General features: G+C 39.5%; 1 protein-coding gene across 1 annotated transcript in view; it reads right to left on the reverse strand.

Annotated features, from left to right (window-relative positions):
* MYO9B (myosin IXB) overlaps positions 1–21,963 on the reverse strand; it is a 1,188,949-nt gene that overhangs the window by 952,361 nt on the left and 214,625 nt on the right. The gene's annotated exons all lie outside the window — the stretch shown is intronic.

Consider the following 21,963-nt stretch of genomic DNA (forward strand, 5'->3'; position numbering starts at 1 on the left):
ACTTACTCCTTAATCCAAATAAAATAAAACTGATGCTCTTCACCCCAAAACATTATCTCAATCAAAAACAATTTTTCCTGGTATAACATCTGCAAATACTAAAACTGAAGTAGTACCACATAATAAATTACCTGGTGGTGTAATACATGAAGATATTACATTTTACCAACATTCTTCAAACAATTAAAAAGACCCACCAAAAACTTTGCTCCCATTACAGGGCAAAACAGTACCTTACAGACCCAGCAAGAAAAAGCCTAGCTTCATCCAATTTGCTTCTAACCTTCTTATATGCCTCTCTTATCCTTACAAACCTAAGCTCTACACTAAAATCCAAACTAACCTTCTATTACAAAGTAGCTAAATTTGCTACAAACACTGCACTCTAAACTCACCACCACTGGCAAACCTTAAAACAGCTAAACTGGCTACAGCTTAACTACATAAACTCTCTGCCAGTTGTGGCATACAAATGATCCTGAATAATGCCAATATTAAAAAAGCACCCCCACAACGGACTACTGCTCTGGTGATAAATTTCTACTGAGTACTACTAAAGCAAATAATTCAACATAGGATTCGCTATACTCCTGTTACATCTCCAGACTCAAACACCATCCGTACACAAGTAAAATTAATAAATTCCCAAGCTATAAAATTCAGCTAAAAAAATACCTTTCCTAATCCTGGTCATGCTCATGTTCATCACTGGGTTGAGACCTCTAATGAAGCACAAATGTCTTATTGCTCATCACCAACTGTTTGCCCTCCTCTACTTGAATCATTACAACACTAACAACTATCCCTCAATCATTTCTCATCCTGCTCCTTTTTTAACTGCCCCCATGCATCACTCTAACCCTCTCACGCATCCCTGGTATACCCAAGTTATAAATCAAGATACTCAACTTTGGAACAGACAGAGCATAGTATAGGATTAGCTCCATTTAGGCCACCAGTCATATGCTATTACCACTATCCTTCTATACAATACCATCTCCCCTTCTACATAATTTTACAACTTACATCGTTATAAAAATGGTGGTGGAGTTGCCACTGTTTACTGTAACCACCTTACTCTGACAACTCCTAATAAAACTATCCTGCCTTTTCCCTTGCTGAAATACTGACAGCCAACCTTGTACTTAACACCCATACCACCCATCATAATAGTAGCAATCTACATTCCCCAGGTATAACTTACTCCTGCTGGAAAACATTCTCTCAATATATTCCTAATGAAACCATTATTCTTAGTGATGTTAACATTATTTGGTTAACTCCAGTGGCAGCTGGTGACTTCAAATTAAAGGGGGGCTGCAGGAGACAGTTGAATGGGTGGGGCCAACAGGAAGGGGTGTGACCAACTAGAAAGGGGTGGAGTTGGGCTCAAAACCACAAAAACTCTGACTTTAAATACACTGCCCTGGGTGCCACACTGTCATTATGAGAGTCCAATCAAGACCAAATGAAGTGCAGAAGAAAAAAATATTTCAATGCATTGACTAGATGACAGCTTACTTAATATCTAGATGGAAACAAAAAGGGTGTGAGGCATGAAAAATTAAATTACTTTTTAAATACATTACTGGAATGCCAGTCAAAATAAAGTATAAAATAGCAAGCAGCACTCGACTCAAACCACTTCTCCTTGCACTGCAGTTCTAATTATAATTTATATGCAGCTTTATAAAAGTACCAAGTAACATGCTGAAAGTAGCAATCTCTCTCTGTGATATCCCCACTTGTAAAAAAGTTTCTTATCCAAAAAAGACCTGCTGCCTGACAACTACCTACTTGTTTCATGGGGAAAACATGATCAAAGTAAATAATGAACAGCAAACAAAAAACAAGCTCAAGATAAATTGCTTAAAGGATTACTGCACAGGTTATGGACCACACATGATAGACTGGCATTCTGTTTAGTTCATGGGTACAGCCTGCAAAGATAACTGCATGTCTCCAACAAATGTAATGAGCTATTTAACTGTAATCCTGTCCTTTATTACAAATACTGTCATATGCATGTCAATACTCAAGGCTTGTACGTTATCTAGTTATGTAAATATTCTCTGCATGACAACAAAAAGACTTTTAATGTTGGTAATTCTTTAACAGTATGCTTAAACTTACTTGCATCTTACAATCTCAGACAAGCTTACCTCATGGTCATTAAAGCACTGCTACTTAAACACAGAGCAAGAGGCACTGCAACAACATGCATTTATGAATAATAAGAAGCATAAATCAACAGTATAAAAATGGCAGAAAGCCAGAACATTCTACAAAATCAAAGGCAAATGAAAAGCCGCTGTAGTACTTGTGTCTACCTTGGATGGGGTGATACTCTGCGCAATTACACTGCATAACTGTTCCTTGCCTTGCTTTGACACATCCTGAGTCACTACATGGGTGAATGGGGTGCAACAAGTAGGTCACAATTTGAAATGTCTCTGGCTGACAATGATAGCCCTGACACATTTGTCATACCTCTCAACCTCAGAGCAAGAAATCTGGTCAAAGGGACAAAGGCCACAAAATAAGGACAATTTTTAAATACTGCTCTTACAAACTTAGAAAGATAATCAAATTAGTAGGTCTTGCATTAGTATGAATTTTCTGAAGGGTATGAAATCTGAAACTCAAATGTCTGTCATTTTCCAACTTCAGTCTTTAATGATTTGCCAGAAAAGCACAATTTTATGAAAAACAGACCAAAAATGTGATGCAAAAATATAAAATAGCTACACAATACAGCTGGAAACCTGTCAAAAAAGGCACACTTTTTAAAATATTAGTACTGTTAACTTGAGCAGCTGACAAAAGAGAATCTACATACAATTCTGAAATAAAAGTAATCTATAACTCTGATCATTACGGTTATTTAGTAATTGTAAACCCTCCACATTTTCTTCCAAAATTGCCATTTTGCGGAGGGATTATTAGGGGGAGAGCAACATTTTGAGCCCAAGTCGGGGACAGTTGAGAGGTTTGGATATACTTAATTCTACAAAGCAATTTATTTGTGCGTACCTCTCAACCTCTTAACGCAGGACATTTGGACAAGGCCAAATATACTGCGGGAACATACAGACTGTAATAAAAATTGGTCTTGTATAAACTTAGTTGATAGAATAACAGTTCTTGCTTCAGCATGTATTTTTCTGAACGGTATGAAGTCCGAAACTCAGTGTCATTATTTACCGACTTCATTCCTAAATGATTTGCCAGAAATCTACAAATTTTATGAGGAACAAACTAAAAATAAGCAGCAAAAAATGTAGTCATTCTGCTAAAATCTGGACAGTTGAGTGGTACAGTTCAGCCAGGGCTGTCTGAGTTTGCCACCCTTCCCCCCTCACAAAATCATGGTCAAATGGAGCCTGCCCCCGCAGCCATTCCAATGTCCCATTACTTGGCTATTTTGCCCTATTTACCATAAACACTAATGTGCACACTGCTTTACTTCTGTGATGATTTGGATTTCATTTGAAAGTTTTATTTTGCATTTTACAGCACAAACACTAATAGACAATCTGCTAAACAAAGCAATGCAGTTTCACAATGAAAATACTTAGTATTAAAACTTCTCCGCCCTTGACACTCACATTAATTGAAACAGCACTGAAACCCACATTCAAAGAAAATATATTTTGCCAGTGGCAGATAAAGATTAACCTTGGGCCGTTTTCAAATCATAGGCCCCTTGCTCACGAAACATACATGTGTTCTTTGATGCATCTTCCTGATTGTATTAAATAATATTCCTTGTATAATTAATAACAGTAATGTTTTTAGACGGTATTTTTATTGTTTTGAACATTTTTCCAGTAAACAATGAAACAAAATGCATACACCAATAATGACAAAACTGCCCAATTCAGAACATTTCCATCAAAAAAGTCTACCCAAATTATACAATCCACCAGTATCAGTAAATATGCACAATCTCTGAAGAAGTCAAAGTCATCTAAATGATTCTACATTAAACAGATCTGTAACTAATGAGGTTGCTGCTAGCAAACATTTTTATATTTCATTCTTTCATCTACAAATAAAGTACCTGTTGCCCTTGAGGAATAAATTGCTTATGTTAAATTAAAAAAAAAGATAAGCTAGTAATATTGCAATAGGGGAGGGATAGCAAACTGATAACGGGTTCATAGTTACTAGGTATCTTCGCCAAAAAGGACTGCAGAATCCACCCCCTTTACAACGCAACACAGTATTATTAGCAATGCATCTGCATACTGTGGGAGTAGAACCCACAAGCCTTCTGCATCAAAAGCAAGTACACTACCTGCTGTGCTATTAACAATGCAAGCAGACTCGGCATAAACCGCACTGAACTTCTCTTCTATGCAGCTCTCAGCTCCTTGTAAAACCTACTAGACACTCAGCTGTCTCTCTCAACTTTGCAGCACAAGAAATTTAGAAAAAGCCAACATTTATTTGGGGGGGGACAAAAGCCCAAAAACTGGGGATACATTTTAAACATTGCTTGTATAATCTTGGAAAATTGCTAGAATAAAATAGTGTTACCACATACATTCCATTGCCACGTCTTGAATCCTGGACCTCGTGCAAAACAGTCAAAGCAACATACCACTATGCCAAATCAGGTGATTTCTTCAAGACAGGAAAGACTGAAGCTTAAAATGGCTACTATTTAGTGAATTCAGTTCTCACCATAGCTGTCAACCTCATAGCACAAAATACCTGAACAAAGCCAATAATGGGGGAATACAGCCCCCAAACATATTCAATGAATTCAGTTCTCACCATAGCTATCAACCTTAGCACAAAAAACCTGGACGAAGCCAATAATGGGGGTACACAGTCTCAAAAACAGGGACAAATTTCAAATATTCATCTTATAAACTTAAAAAATTAGTAGAATAAAGGTTTTGTGTTACCATGTACCTTCTGAAGAATATAAAGTCTAAAATTCAAATGTCTTGTCATTATTTAACATTTGTTAACCAGGAAAGTCCGACTTGGAACAAAAAGCAATTTTCAGCAGAGGCCCAGGGAGAAACACTCCATACACCTGTCTTGTAACATGGGAGGACACCATAGTACACCCATACAACACAGGGAGAACACGCAGATTCCACACAGAAGGCACCACAGGCAAGAATTACACCAGAGAAAATATAGCTGTGAGGCAACAATGCTACCACCACACCATCAATAACTACAACTACTTACTGAATGAAACATCCATTCCAGAAAGAAACCACAGATTATGAGTGTTCTGCTCAGTGTACAGCACATACTTATGTAACTACAACATGGAGGAAATCCTGTAGGCTACTGTAGTCACATTTATGCTCCAGTATGTGTTTTAGGTAATGTTCCCTAGATACTGTGAAGCGGGTAGTGGTCCACACACTCCAGTTATAAAGGCACTGCCCATTGTGCACTGCATTTTTACTGCCACTGACATGCCTTCTGGCCAGCCGGCCGCTGATGCCTGCTATATTGCCTGCTGTCTCATGTTCCCTTAGGGACCACGGACATTGTTTTCTCCCGTGCATTTGGTTATTGAAGTTGTGGGCATGGCAACATATTCTTCTCTTTGCCCACAGGGAATTTGCAAGCAGCCATATTGCTCTGCAGCTGAATGTCACTTCAGCCATGTGTCCCCAGTCAAATGTACCACAGGGAAATGTCTCACTGCCTAGGTGCCTAAACCCACATTTATTTTCACAGACATTTATGAGCATTATATTAAATAACGTGCTTGTCCCCTGTAGATTCAGTATCCCCAGACATTAGCCATATATTTCTGTTAAACATTTAACTTCCAAATTTAAGGCACAATTTGTCTTTTTTTTTACAATACAAGCCTAGGCACAATTTTTTCCTTGAAAGAAAAAAATTGGTTGATTTCTTCTCAAGCAGTCTCTCAATGCAGCTTCATTCAGTTAATGCACAAGTCAACGTCAGTTTTCTCTCAAACTGTCACCTTTCTCTCACTGGTAATTGCAGTATTATCTATAAAAATCTTAATTCTTCTTGAGCACTCTGGGTATGACTCCTTGTGTAGTCTGCATTTAATTTTCATTTTAATTTTCAGACCACATTTCTGAAGGTTAAATCACATTCTCTGTACTTTCAAGGATACCTTACAGTAACACTTCTGAAAATGTCCATTTCTACTTCAACTTATCAGATACTCACAGAACTTCTCACATCCATAAAACTATTGTGACAGTTAATCTCTTTTTGAGCATCTCACCTGTGTGGTAGTAGATGCTCTTGACCCAAAGACAACTGGTCTAGTCTTTTATAAGATCACAGCTGCTACACCATTCTGACTGTCAGTTAGTTACACCCAAATGATTTATTCACATCATTTTTCAATGTCAATGTTTTTTTTTAACTAGTTTCTTGAGATGTTTAAAACTCGTTTAAAAAAAAAAGAAAAAAAAAAGAAGAAAAAGAAAAACTTTTCTTATCCATAGCTACATCATCTATCTACTTTTTGTAGAAACAATATTAGGAAAATTACGTAAAAAAAAACTAGGTACAAACTTTCCAGATATGACACCTTTCTTAGTAAATGGTGCCACATTCACTTGCCTTCTAACTTTGGTATACCGAAGAATCTCCCCGATACTCTCTCTATGAGCTGTCATATAGGTTATCTGCTAAGGAAGGGAGTATTTGCACATTTGCCAACTTATTTTATGCCGTCTCTAATTAATATGGATCTGTAACAGTCTGTAATGCTTCTATGTCTGACCCTACACTAATCAGTTTTGTTTACAATACTTTCCAAGCCTCCTATTTCCTGTGCAATAGGTCTCTGGGACATTTATGGTGGCAGTAAAATGCCAAAGAGAATCCCAATGAGTCTTTCCTACGGTATACTTATTGTGTGCTTTGGCGCTTTCCTTCATCTAGCTTCACTGTTCATTAGGTCTGCTGCCATGAGAATAAATATACAACACAAAAAGGAAAAAATATCAAATATGACAAAAGCAAAAGATTGAGCATGAAATCTACAACACACTAGTTCTTCAGGAATGCCTTCATAGGACTCGATTAAAAATGTCTGTATAAAAACAAAAATAAAGGCAATCAAGCACATCAGTTACTAAATTATCCAGTTAAATTCAAATAAGCTACATCCAATTACATGCTACATTTAACTCCTCCCCTGTCTGGATGTAATGTGCCACACTTCAAAATATAAGTGGCTTTTCTTCATCTAGTTTTATCTGCTAGATGCCAAGAAGTGCATCTAGTACTTGAATTTTTTTTTTTTTTTTTGGCATTGTTTAGTTCCACATATCAAACTTCTAGGGATCATCATAGACGAACACCTAACTTTTCACCAGCATATTAACACAAACATAAAAAAAAAAATCAGAAACTAGGCATCCTGTACAGGTACAAACACTTCCTCACCTATGCAGCAAGACTATTCCTTGTGTCTTCCTTTCTACTTCCATCCTTGCTCTGTGGTGCACCTCTCCTTACTAATATGAAGTCCTCTCTTAAATCCAAACCTAACACGTTAAAATAAAAATCACAAAATTTGTAACCAGCACCAAACATTCCTCCCACCACTGCATTATCACTCCGTCTAAACTGGCTAGAACTTCCCCATCTAACATATTTGCAACTAACCACAGCTCATAAGCTGATCTATAAGCCTTCTAGTTGTCCTGCCCTCTCCTCTGTTCGCCATGTAACACCCAAATAGACCTTAGAGATCAGACAATCAGATGCTTCTAATATAGCAAAATCGAACCTGTCTGCCGGTCAAATGCATTTCCCATATGCTACAGCAAAACTATGGAATGCTCTCCCTCCTTCAATTAGGTCTACTAGCAACCCTGAATGTTTTAAGACATCGCTGAAACAGCACCTGTTCTCCCATTGGGTATGTAAACGTACCGGCACAGACTACAAAATAAATAAATAAATAAATAATAAAAATACTCTTAGCCTTCCTACTTTTCCTCCCCATCTCACTTGCAGCTCAGACTCCTCATATATACATTCAGTACTTCCAACTTACTAAGTCCAACACGTGCCACCCAGCCGCACAATCTACTATGCGAGTTACCTACCATATTTTCTATTCATTCTTGATGTCTACTACTGATCTCTATTCCTAACAGCTACTTTCTTTGTAGCATGTCACCAGCACAGCACTTGGATTTATTCTTATAAACTGCTATTCTGCTAAATGTCCTAAACCTGTAAATAAGTCAATACAGTCAAAGAGAATCACTGCTATGCTTTTTTTCAATTTCTCCAAGGCTTTTGGATTTCTAATACTATGACACGAATGCACTCCATTCCTAAGTCAGTCTGATTAAAGTTCATGCAATTACCATTGTTTCAAACTTTGATGTTAGCCAGAAGTGCTCTTTGCAGTACCCGCAATGTGTCCAGCAAAGATGCCTCCTGTAATATGTATCGAGTTCATGTATCGGGAACATACACAAATACATATACAATACACAAGCATGGCTCACAAATAGGACATGGCAAGTATCGCACACCAACTTGACAGGTGAAATCCTTGGTTACAGTCTAGGTGTCCCACAGGGCTCTGTACTAGGGCCTTACTTGTTCAGATTGTATCTTTCAGACCTTACTTTTTCATATGAGGTGCTCTACAGACTATATGCTAACAACTTGAAACTGGGTAAACTGATTGCAAGTGTTACAGATAAGGCATGTCTGCAAAATAATTTGACTAAACTGACCATTTGGGCATAGGAGAATAATATGTTGATAAATACATAAAAACTAAGCATATGAGATTTGGGAGACAAATTGAAAGGTAAATATTTAATACAGCACACAGTGACTGAAATTGTTGACTCATTTAAGGACCTGGGTATATGGGTAGATTCAGCTATGAGTTTTTCTAATCATATCAACCAATTGGCTAATGATAGTTATAGAACTATAGGTTGTATAAAAAGATTTATAAAGTCTAAGAAATCAAACATAATGAAGTCATTGTCAGTTACATTACCCCCAAACATGAGTATGGAATAACAATATGAAAACCCTATAGGAAAATGAGCATGAATAAACTGGATGGAGTACAGCGGAACTATACTAAGGGCATCCATGGATGTGAAAATCTAAGTTATTATGAAAGACTAAAATATCTGAACTTGTACAGTGCTTCTTACAGATATTTCTTACAGATATTTAAGAGGAGATCTTATTCAGGTATATAGGCATTTAGGGACAACTACCTCTGGGAATGTTTGGGGTTATCAAAACGTACTAGAGAATAGTCATATAACCTATGTAAAAGATTCTACAAGAATGAGAAAGTGTACTAATTGGTTCTCTGACAGAGTAGCTGATGCTTAGAACAGACTACCAAATTGCATTAAAGCAAGTACTAGTTTAGATATTTTTAAGAACAGCCTGGATATTTATTATAGGAACAAGTGCTCTGGCATATTGGCAAGCTAGAAGGGCTTTAATGCCAGTCCTTGAAACATTTGTATGCATGTACGTAAGTACAACTGTAAATTCTTTTTTACAAGACTCATGTTTCTACTATTGTACTGTCTAGGTATCCTCCTTCCACATTGCCCTTGTTTCTGCCTACACATCCTGGTATTTTATGACTCTCTCTCTCTGTGATACACTATAGTCACTGGGCGTAGCAATTTCAGTCATCAATGCTTTTATCTTCTTTTTATGTACTACTACTACATCTGTTTTTCTCGCATCTGTTTTTTGAACTGTTGGTAATGGGTGATGTAATATAAACTTTCTATTGTTTGCACAATCACCAGTGCAGCTGTCTTGCCACATTATTATGCCTTTCAGTACAGTCCTCCTGCCATTAGTACATCACAACCAGCAACAAGATGTGCAACCGTTTCCAATTCTGTTTCACAAAACCTACATTTTACTTTCTCCCACATGTTCATTGTACTTTGTAAACCATAAAACGAACCAAGACAGTCAAATAAACTTAAAATACCAATCCACGAACAGAGGGTCCAGAACGTGGGGATGTTTCAATTCACATAAAATTGTTGACAGAAATAAAATCAAGTGCTTTCGCTTGGCTCAGTACCAAACTTTATCAAGATAAAATATGAAACAATTTAATCCATTTATATACACTTGACTATTAGTCATATGACTTGATGCTTATTAAAATCTTAAAGCTGTCATCACTTAAAAAGTGTATCGCTACCCCATCCAGTCTAGAAACTGGATTGAAAAACAAACTGTTTCATAGTGACCAATACATATTTGCTTATGATGACCCTTGTTATTACTTAAAAAACATACAAATATCTCTGAATAATAAACGGAACAAAATGATGTTTGAATACTCAATTACAAAACATCGTTCCCTTTTCTATTAATATGACATTGTCCTTTTGGAGCTTTGCAAAATTAAAAACAGTAAAAGATAAAAAATATATGACTGTGCATATTCCAAATAACATGCATTTACGACAATATATGTGAAGAATAACAATACTAACACCCATAAAACGCCCATTGTAACAGATGTTCATTGACCATGTGACTGTTGTATACGAGCTGTACAACACATCTTATTCATAATCTAGCCATTCTTAATTTCAAAACACTGCCTATATTGATGTTATCATTCAAACCTGGACTTCTTCCAGCATCCAGTTTGAGTTGCCAAAGGAGCTAAAAAACTACTGTCATTAACCAGCTTATCATTCAGGGTATTCAAGTCTTTTAAAAGAATATCAGCCTTCGCTTCATATTCTTCAATCATCACTTCCAGGACTTGGAGCCCCGCTTTGTTGAAAATACCAGAAAGTTTATCGTAATAAGCGGTTCCAGGTTGTACGTTGTTGGGAAATTTAAAACAACGTAGACCTTTAGGGACCCGTTTAACATTTACACATTCTTTTAAATAATTTTGAAACGTCCCCACGTTCTGGACCCTCTGTTCGTGGACTGGTATTTTAACTTTGTAAACCATCATGTACATAGTCCGCTGTCTTGAGCCACCAATATTAGCCTTATGTCTTTTGGTTTAAATTCACCTCTCCTTAACCATTCGTGCATTTGATCCTGAACATAAGGTTGTTCCAAAAGTTTTCTATACATACAACTATAATTATTAATTTTCCACATTTCTTGCCTTCTCATCTGATCCTTCACCTTACATTCTTTCTTCTGTTTTTTTGGCACATTCAGCTGCTGCCGGAGTTTTATCTACTTGATTTCCATTCCTGCTGGACACTGATATGCTTCTGCTAAACTAAGCAAGGAAGTCATTTTAAACTTCCTCTCCTCATGTTTCAAAACTTTCACTATATTTAGGTCTTGTGAGGTCAGCAGACATGTATGCAGTCCTATAATTGCAAATATATATGCATGTAATCAATTTCGAGGAGGCCCAACCCGCCTTCAGGCTGGGAAATATATAATCCTGGTATGCACTGATTTTTATAAATAATTTGCTGAGCATGACGCATCCTTCTTGTTTTCCTATCCAACACCTTTTGGGGCCAATCATTCCAAAACTGTACGTTAGGACAGAAAGAGAAGACTGGTTTATAGCTTAGACTTTGTTCCTAGATGTCAACACTATTTTCAGTATTAAAAAGTCTTATGCTTACCAAGTTTTATTCACATTTGTTCACGTTTTGTTGTTTATCCTTCAATTCCCAAATATTTACACACTCCCTCTTGCTCAATCACATTCCTGTCCCAGACTGACGTTTTCTTGGTTCATAGGTGTGTACTAGGATAATGGCCCTGGAGCTTTTACAAGCCTAGGCCAAAAAGAAATTGCCCAGGCACCGTGCCACCCGATGTTAGTTCACAGTGCCCATATCCAGTAGGGCAACTGGAATGATCCCTGGAGTGAACTTTGTTACCCATCCACTCGTCAAGATTACCCTTGAAGGGGGCCAGCAAGGTACTCTGCCTGACATGAATTTGAAGCTTATTTCAGAGTATGGGCCGTCTTTGGGAGATTAACCTGACCCTCTAGAATGTTCTGTTGATTGTGGTAATGAGGTTGTGATCTCTGGATAGTGTGGTGCAGGGGGATTGGGATTTCTTTAGGTGTAGCATTTAAAGTAGAGCTGGGTTGGACATGGCTTTGCAAGTCCAGCAAAGATCGCCTCTAAGTAGATAAGAGACTGAGAACAGTTGAAGTTTCTTGAATCTGTCCATGTAAGACATGTGTTTAAGGCCTAGGAACCTTTTTGTGAGGTACTTTTGTGGCCTCTCCAGCTTTTGTAGGTGTCTGGTCAGGTACATGCCAAATGGGTCATTACATTCGATGATTGGTCTAATGAAGGATGAGTAGAGGGGGATGATGACCTCTCTTCCTGGATGCGGAACCTTTGGTTATAAGATGTGCCACATGGAAGGACTTTCTGACCAAACTGGCAATGTGGTGGTCGAAGGTGAGGGGGTCATCAACCTTGGTGCCCAGATCGTTTATGGCCCATTCAGTGTTCAGTGGGCTTCCATCAATGTGGTAATTGTGGGAACTGTTTTTTTTTTTTTTTTCCAAAGGGAATAATGCATTTATATGGCGTTAAACTTCAGGCCATGGTTCAGACACCAGTCATTGGTCTCGGAGAGGCCCTTTTGTAGGATGTCTTCATCACTTGGAGAGTTGATGACGACTCCTAGCTTACAGTCATCAGCAAACCTGGTTAGCCAGAGTCCTTCTGTGTTGGCCTGGACTTCTGAAAAGTAGATGCCAAACAGAAAAGGGCCCGGGACCGAGCAGTCTGACTTAGAATCCGCAACTCCTGTCTGTGAGCCAATTTGCAACCCACCTAGTGATGTAAGGACTGATGCCTAGTTTGGTGAGTTTATCAATGACACCCGAGTGGGGAATGGTATCAAAGGTCTTGGCCAGTTCGAGGTAGGTTGTATGCTCTCTGCCTTACCCTCATCCACAGCCTTGGTGACTGCCTAGAAGTGGTCAACCAGGTTCAGCAGGCAGGATCTCCCCTGGACAGCGCCAAACTGTGTGGGGTCAAGAGTTTGGAGATTGCCTATATCTTTGTTAAGCAGGTCCATGATGTGGTGCTCCATAGCTTTGCATGCCAGACTCATCAGGCTAATGCGGCGATAGTTCGCAGTGTCTGTAGTTGCTCCCCCTTTATGGAGCAGGATGACTTTAGCAGTGCGCCATTCGTTAGGGAGGTAGCCTGAGGTAAGGCTGTGACTGAACAGGGTACACAGATGTGGTGCCAGTTTGTTTTGTAGCTCATGTAGAATGCAGCCAAGGATATTATCAGGTCCCATGGACACTATATCCTTGGCTTTGAACAATGCAGCTTTTACCTGTGCTGCAAAAATGGTGGGTACAAGGCTTTCTTCTGGTATTGTGATAGTGCCCTGCGGGGGGGGGGGGGAGTAAAGTTGGCACCAAGTCTGTCAGCCAGTATGCTGGCTATATCTGTTGGCTCAGTATAGCAGGTGCCATTGTGCAATAACTTAGAGCAAATATGAGTATTGCTTTTGAGGTTTTTGATACAGATATAGAAGCTGCAGCTTTCCTGCTTTAAAAGGTCCTTTTGCACATTTATTAAGACCAAATTATATTCTTATATCATCTGAAAAAAATTTGACCACATGCAGATGCGCTTTCAGTTCCTCATCTGATGTCCTACACACAAAAAGGAGATGGGAGCCAAATCGTAACCATGATCTAATCTGTTGAGTAGACAGCTTAATGGGTTGAGAGCAAGACAAAAGAGCAGCAGTAACAGAGTCACCCTGGAATATCCACCTTTGGATTTTTATCCCTGGAATAATAATTAGTCCTTTATCATGGCATAATTGCAAAGTGGTTTGCCACTGTTTCATGGTCACGACAATGCAACTGATCAGAGTAGGGTGTATGTTATACATTTTAAGCACTCTTATCCATGAATGTGGGATACTGTCAAATGCTGTTTTGTAGTCTATCGATGAGATACTGCGATTCTTCCTCCTTTTACATTTTTCCATTATGACTAACAAAAAATGATCCTTTGTTCCATATGGCTTTCTTTTATTACCCTTTTGTTCTACTGCCATGATTGAGTTTTCTTCTATTGCCATGATTGAGTTTTCTTCTAAATGACTATAAACTCTGTTGGCATCAATTCCAGTGTACAGTTTATAGTTAGTCTGCAGGCAATTTGCTGATCTATACTTTTTAGGATAGCTTGTAGATTTGCTCTTAAGTAGGAGCACTGTTTTTCCTGTTAACCAGGATGGTGTGTGCTCAGGGTGCCCATACAAATAGTTCTTACTCATGGCTTAAATCTTCACGTAAAGATATTAATACTTCTAGCCATGAGATAGGTACTGCATCTGGGGTTCTTCAATTAGGAGCTTTCCTTAACTTTGTTTCTGTCTCTGGCTGTTACTTCATCCCATTTCATATCCTGTACATCTGAACTTCTTGTTCTTTTTTTACTACTTCTACCCATTTAGCATTTTATTATGTTTCACAGAACTTCATATATATTCTTCCAAAATGCATCTATTTCTTCTTTTTTATCTGGTGTTTCAATTCTTTTTGCCTTCTTTCCCAATTCTCTGTAAAACTTCTTTGGGTCATCAATAAATTGCTTATTTTGTACTTTTCCTTTACATTTATCTGCATATCTTCTAAGTTTTTCTGCCGGTGCTGATATTTTTCATTTATTCGCTATAGCATTGTTTTTATCATGTCCATCTTTCTGATTATTTTGTTGATTTGCTCCCTCTTCAATACTCTTCTGACAGTGACACCACGTCTTAATTGCATTATAGTTTTCTCTATTCAATACTTCCATGACGGCATTTGATTTCCCCCTTCCTTCCACTTACTGCCCTGTATTGTTGTGGTAAGACTGTTGTTAATTTAGCTGCACAGTAATATATCCCATTTACTTCTGTTGTATCGCATGAATCTCTGAACAGTCCTAATTACTGTGTTCATTTGCTTTATAAAACATCTAGCTTTTTGAGTTTTACTGACTTTCTGTAGTCTGCTTCTTTTATTGATCTTAATAGGTCTGTCCAACTCTATTAAATCAAGCAACTCTTCTCTTAGATCATTTTCTTCTAAACAGACATTACATGCTTAGTTCTCCATTTCCTGCAGGCATTCTACAGAAAGTTCCAGAGCATCTTCCTGTGTCACATTCTCCTCAGTTTCACCTGTGTCATCCGTCGTTCTTTCATATCGGAATTCACTGGCCTATCACTCCATAACACCGACTGTCAGAGTTGTCACAGTTTCCTGTTCCTTCCCTTGCTGTGCAACTCCAACTGAACTTTTGTAATGGTTTCCTGTGGAAGGCTCCAAAGTATCTTCAGATATTTCCTGCTCCACTGGTTTCTCCTTAATTTCGGGATCCATTGCTCTATCCTGCTGTGATGTTGTCAAAATTAGATTTTCTACACTAACTCCTTCACTTTGCAGGTAATCCACAACCTCAGTTTATATTTCTTTAACTTCTCCATTACTGATCCTCTTTTCTACTTTTCCTCTTTATCTTATTTTTCCTATTTGCCTGCACTTCTCTTCAAATATCTTTGGTGCTGGTTTTTTTTGTATTGATTAGTTTTGCTTTCTCCTTTGCAAAAATACTGCACCATATTAAATCTCTTTCCAATGTCCATATTTCATCTTAAGATATCTCCTGCTCCTCCTTAATTGGGGGACTCGTTCCATCATTTTGTGACATAAACCCGTGTTAGACTTTCTACAATAAATCCTTCACTTCGCAGGTATTCCATAACTTCAACTTCTATTTTTTAACTTCAGCTTTACTAATTTTCTGTTCTACATTCCCTCTGTGATCTTATTTTTTGTACTGTGAAACTTTCCAGATCTGGATTGTCTTGGCTCGAATTACCTTTGGGGCTGCATTTTTGTACTGATTAACATGGCTTTTTCCTTTGTATAAATATTGCACCATATCAGACCACTTTCTTCCCATGTCCATATTTCTTTTCACACTTTTCAAAAATCTCAAGATTTTGTTCTTTTCTATTTTCGCACTTCTGCAGTGTCTCATTTTTCCAAACAGCACAAGGTTTCATGGTCTATACAATGTTTTTAATAAATCTGTTGTATTAACGAACACAAATTTTTATTTGAAGCTTCTGACTAATCTCTCTCAATCTTTTTGTGCATCTTCTGTATGGAAATTCTGGGCTTCCTGCATAACAACAACAATGTAGAAGTTCTTTCTTATCCTCAAAAGTCCACTCTATCATCTTTATAGCTCTTTTCTGGACTATCACTTTTTTTGCCTCTGCAGAGTATTTGTGATGTCTCTGAAAATGTAAGACAGTTCGTGGCAGTATAAAAGAACATCTTCACATTTTGTTTTCACACAGCAAACATTTAGCATTCCTAGATTCTCAGAAGCCATACGAGCCACAAAATTAGGAAAATTAACTTATTTAAGTGCTATCATTTTTAAATAGGATCTTGCACTTTTTATATTCACATCAGTATTTTCTGTTAGAAATGCTTTTACTGAAGCCCGGACTATGATAACAGTATGCTCGTAGCTCCTTTCTGTACCTTTTAGTCAAAGTGCTTCTCAGATATTATCTAACCTGTGTGTAGTTTAGATTCAACATTGTTTGTTGATTCAGTTTCTTAACAGCCAGCCTGCACTTGTCTCACTATTTCTGATGCATCTTCAAACTTTATTGTGTAAACACATTTTCCTCTAATGGTACTGACGACTTGTTTTTCTGGTTTCCACAATCTTTTAAAAACATTTGTCTTTTCCTCTACATGGCTTTGAAAAATGATTCTACCAACACCCACAAAAACGATCTTGTGCAGGTAACGGCTTATATCCATATCAAAGGCTTGAATTTCACTTGCACCACATTACCTATGTTATGTACCTCATAACTCGCTTACTATGCGACAATTTCTACAGCACATTCTCAATCTATTTTTAATTTCTGACTTATTAGGCTAAAACTGCCTAATTTAATCTCCTCAGTTCATAGGGTCATAAAAAAATATTAGGCTGACTGCTCTGTTGGGCCATTTTATTCTAGCCAGTAACCCACGGTCAGAACTAAACCTTGCATTTTGTGTTTATGAGGTGAAGACTATCCATTACACCAAACCCACCTCTCTGAATCCTGCATCTTCTAATATAAATTAGATCTGCATCACGTGTATTACACCACTCCAAAACTCTTGGTCTTACTACATTCTTAACACTATTCACATTTACAGAAAGCACTCAATTTTTCATTTTGAGTGCTTTCTGTAAATGTGAATAGTGTTAAGAATATAGTAAGACCAAGAATTTTGGAGTGGTGTAATACACGTGATGCAGATCTAATTTATATTAGAAGATGCAGGAAAGCACTCAATTTTTCATTTTACTGCGGTGGTGGTGCTGCGGTGGTAGCGTTATCGCCTCATAATAAGACATTGTCCTGTTCGATTCTCAGCTAAAGCGTCTTCTGTGTGGAGACATGCGTGAATGGGCGTACCTTCGTTGAAGGTTGTGCATCAGGGCTGGCAGCTCGACACGTATAAATCTACTGCCAATCATTAGCAGACCGGAGTTCCGCTGTGGCAACCCCTAACCGGGAAAAGCCGAAAGATACAACTCAATTTTTCATTTTCCCTTTTCCTTAGATTCATGGTTTAAAAAGTTCACAGCTAATTACTAGGCTAGCTTTCTTAAAAGGCCATTCAAAGCCTAGCCAATGTCCCTCCCAAAGGTGAGAATGAAGAAGTTATGTACTCACCATAATGTTGCAGCTGTGTTGTCCATTTTTATTTTTCCTCAACCTGTAGGTTTGGTTCCAATCCTCGAAACAGACTTGGCCGCTACCATAGTTTGTGGCAACCCAAAAACTCTCAAGCTTATCCCTTACCCACAATGCAGTTATCCTAGTCATCTCAGATCAAGTTTCCTGATGGACCAAAGGAAATATTAATCATAAGACATTCACTGAAACTGTATCTGGAAACATGGCTTGTATACCAAGATAATAATTTGCTAGTCATCTATTCCTGTAGAAATAAAAGGGTATGGAGACTGGAAGGAGAGGAGTTAAGGAAGAATGAAAATGGAAAACAGAGATGGAACATTATGGTGAGTATGCAACTTCTTTATCTGATGATGTCAATTTTCAGTCTATATGCAACCTGATCAACAGAGTCTCCAGCTACCTTAGATCCTGAGTGGACTTTAAGGCTATTGCTGAGCACCAGTGAACTGAATGATGCTCTTCCCCTGGAGTCCAGATGAAATTTGTAATGAGTAATGAAAGTATAGGAGTAGCCCAGGTTGCTGCTGCACAAATATCCATGGAGGCTTTAAAGTGGAAGACAGTCGAAATCGCTACAGCTCTAGCTGAATGTGCTTTCAAAAGTTTTGATAAAGCAACCCCCAAGTTTATTACAGATGAAAGTAAGTACAATTGTGTACACTTGGCATAAATGCAGATGTTACGAGTGGATTCACTATTGCGATCACACTTGGGTTATCCCGACAGGGGTAGCCCTCAGTCGGCCTGAATACCAGAAGCTTAGTATTTCTGCATCGGTTGCTATCGCTCCAGGACTGACGTCAGGTCATCAGTAGTATAAAATCAGGCAGGTGACGCCATTACATCAGTTTTTCTTGCCTCAGATATCAGGAGCCCACAAATAGGGAGCTAAGTTATGGTGGAAGAACACCACCAGTAGAAAGTAAATACCAAAAATCCCCGTAAGGAGTGAGGAAGAGAGAGAGAGACAAGGGGATGGAGGGTGGGAAACCAGGACTGCAACAGTAAATACACTCGAACATCTACATTTATGGTAAGCGTACACAACTGTACTATGTTCTTTGTATTTCACTGTTGCAGACAACACATTTGGGTTGATTCCCAAAGCTGAAGTAAAGAGTGGAGGCAGTCAAGAAGAGTTGGGACTGGTTAGGATGCCCTGCAAGACTGCGGTTGCAAAGCCTGCCCTGGATTTGGAGAAGATAGGCAGGTGGCAATGCTTGGTGAAGGTATGAACAGAACTCCATGTTGCAGCCTCCAAGATGTCCCTGGTAGGGACCCCTCTGAGAAAAACTGCAGAGGTGGGGGTTGCCCTGGTGGAATGTGTTCTGACCCACTTAGGGGGAGGTTTCCTGTGGTGTTTTTAACAGTAATGGATAGAGTGTGCTATCCATTTGGAGATGGTTTGTTTGGCTATGGCCTTGCCCTCTGCCCCTGCTGCAAAGCTGACTAGTAAGTGGTCAGTTTTCCTAAATGGCTTAATCCTATCCAGGTAGAATCTGAGTTATCTGTGCACATCTAGAGAATGTAGAATCCATTCCCCCTCTTGCTTTGAGACTTAGGGGAAAAAAAGGTGGGCAAATGAACAGATTGGTTGAAAGTCACACTGGACACCACTTTAGGCATGGAAGCTGGGTTAGTCCTGAGGGAGATCCTGTCAGCATGAAAAATGATGAAGGGCTCCACAGTCATGAGTGCTTGTAGCTCTAAAACTCCTAGCTTAAGTGATGGCCAGAAGCAAGGCTGCTTTCCAAGACAGGAATTTTAACTCTGCTGAAGCTGCAGACTGAAATGGGAGTAGCATGAGCTTTTCCAACACAAAGTTAAGGTCCCAAGCTGGGGTAGGAGCTCTTCTGGGTGACCTTAAATTGTTAGCCCTTCTTAGGAACTGTTTGATGAGAGGGTGAAAAAAATGAGGTGGCTCTGTGCTGTAATCAGCAGAGATGGCAGAGGCATGAATTTTAATAGAAGAGAAGGATAGGCCCCTGTTTAGTAGGTCTGCTAGGTAATTCAGGATGAGAGGTAAGGAGGGCTGTGCTGTTTCAGCTCCTTTAGCCTGGATCCAGGTGCAATACCTTTTCCACCTGTCAGCATAGGATTTTTTAGTGCTGGGACGTCTGGCCTCATGTATAATGTCCAGGACTTGCTTGCTTAGGCTGACAACTGGAGGAGAGATCAGGGAATAACACAGGTTGCCAGGTTCAGGGTCTACAATTGTGGATGCATGAATTCTCCATTCTGCTGGGTCAAGAGAGTTATGATCTGAGGTAGGTGCCATGGAGGCAGGGGTGACCGACTGCGCAGCGATGGGTACCAGTGTTGGTGTGGCCAGTTATTTTGAGTAGTACCCTTGTAAGAAGAGGTAGAGGGGTAAATGCACAGACTGAGAGGTTGACCCATTGGAAGGATAGGGCATCCACTTTCCAAGCCTTGCTGTGAGGTTCCCTGGTGCAGAATTTGCTGATGATTGCTGTGGGAGGCAAACAGGCCCACCTTCGGGGTGCCCCATTTCTGGGTTATCAGGTTAAAGGTGCTGTGGTTTAGTTGCCACTCATGTGGGTCTAAGATTTCTGCTCAAGTTGTCTGACAGACAGTTTTGGGAGCCTGGCAGGAATTGTGCTAGCAGGTGAATTTACATAGCTAAAGCCATGTGCCAAAGGCTCATGGCTAGCCTGCAGAGGGGATAAGAGTGAGTTGCTTGTTGATGTACCACATCACTGTGGTGTTGTCTGTTTTTATTAGAAGAGGCCCAGAGGAGAGTAGGGGTATGAAAGCTGTCAGAGGGTGCTTAACAGCTAGCATCTCTTTTTGGTTGATGTGCAGATTTATTTGATTTGGGCTCCAATGGCCCTGAATGCACCTGCCATCCAGGTGCACACCCCAGGCATAATCTGATGCAACTGTGGTTAGGGTCTGGGTGGCGTGGGGTTGTCAAAAGGGAAAGCCCTTGTTGTGGTTGCATGCTGCTGCCCACCAACGAAAATCTTTCCTTAGACAAGGTATCATAGGTATGACAGTTTCCAGGTCCTGAGAGTGTTGACACCAAAGGCTTTTTAAGTAAACCATTGAAGTTTCTTCACATGCAGTTTGGCATATGAAATGAGTAGAATGCAGGAAGCCGTGAACCCTAGACCTTGCAGGAATTTCCTTGCAGATAACTGGGTTCTGGTGGCTAGTTAAGAGAAGTAGCCTGTCAGATAGGCTTGTTTTTCTGGAGGAAAGAATGGCATCTGGGATGCTGTGTCCAGGCTTGTTCCCATGAATAAAATTATTTGAGCAGGGACAAGCTTGGATTTCTTTTCGTTTATAGTGTACCCCAACAAGGTCAGCAGGTCCTTTACAAAGGTCAGGTGCTGTAAAAGCTTTTCCTGTTTGCCTGCCTGAATCAGGCAGTCCAAGTAGGGAAACATTTTAATATTCCTTTGTCTGCAAAAAGCAATGGCAGAAGCCATGCATTTGGTGAAAACCCTGGGAGTGCGGATAAGCCAAAGGGAAGCGCAGAGAACTGAAAGTACATAGATCCTGCCCTGAAATGTAGATATTTCATGCAAGAATCCATGATTAGGATGTGCAGATAGGCCTCATTTAGGTCTAGGGTGGCTAACCAAGCATCCTTGGCTAGCATAAGAAGAAGCTGCTGGAGGGTGAGCATTTTGAATTTTGGTATCACCAGGAAGGTGTTTAGAATTGATAGATCGAGGATTGGGTGCCAGGTGCCCTCTTTTCTGGGTACCAGGAAAAGTCAGGAATAGAAACCTTGGCCTGTCTGGTCTGCAGTAACAAGCTGTATTGCCCTCATGGAGAGCAGGGAATGAACTCGGTTTTGGGTCTCTGCCCACTGGTTTGCAGGAAGATCTGGGAACCCTTTTGGGGTTGGCAGTGTGTGGAAATAAAATTTGTACCCCTGGGGCACTGAGTTCTTTCCATAAGGGGGTGGCTTAGCACTTCCTGTTTTTGAAGTGGAGAAACTCCACTGCTTAGATCTCTGCATTCCCTGGGACTGCTGTCAGGGAGAGGGGGGGGGGGGCTACTTCCCCTAGGTCTTTTCTAAACTGGCCTTGAGGGACCTGGAAAGGACCAGTGCTTGGAGGGGCAATGCCTACTGAACCTCGGAGGCTGGACTTGCAAAAAGTCTTTGTCTGCATAGATTTAGCTTTTTCTTCTTTTTAAAGACCTCTTCTGCCTTGGTGCCAA

This window comes from Protopterus annectens, chromosome 13.part0 (assembly GCF_019279795.1).
Source record: "Protopterus annectens isolate FY-2018-M chromosome 13.part0, PAN1.0, whole genome shotgun sequence".
In the NCBI taxonomy this organism is placed as follows: Eukaryota; Metazoa; Chordata; order Ceratodontiformes; family Protopteridae; genus Protopterus; species Protopterus annectens.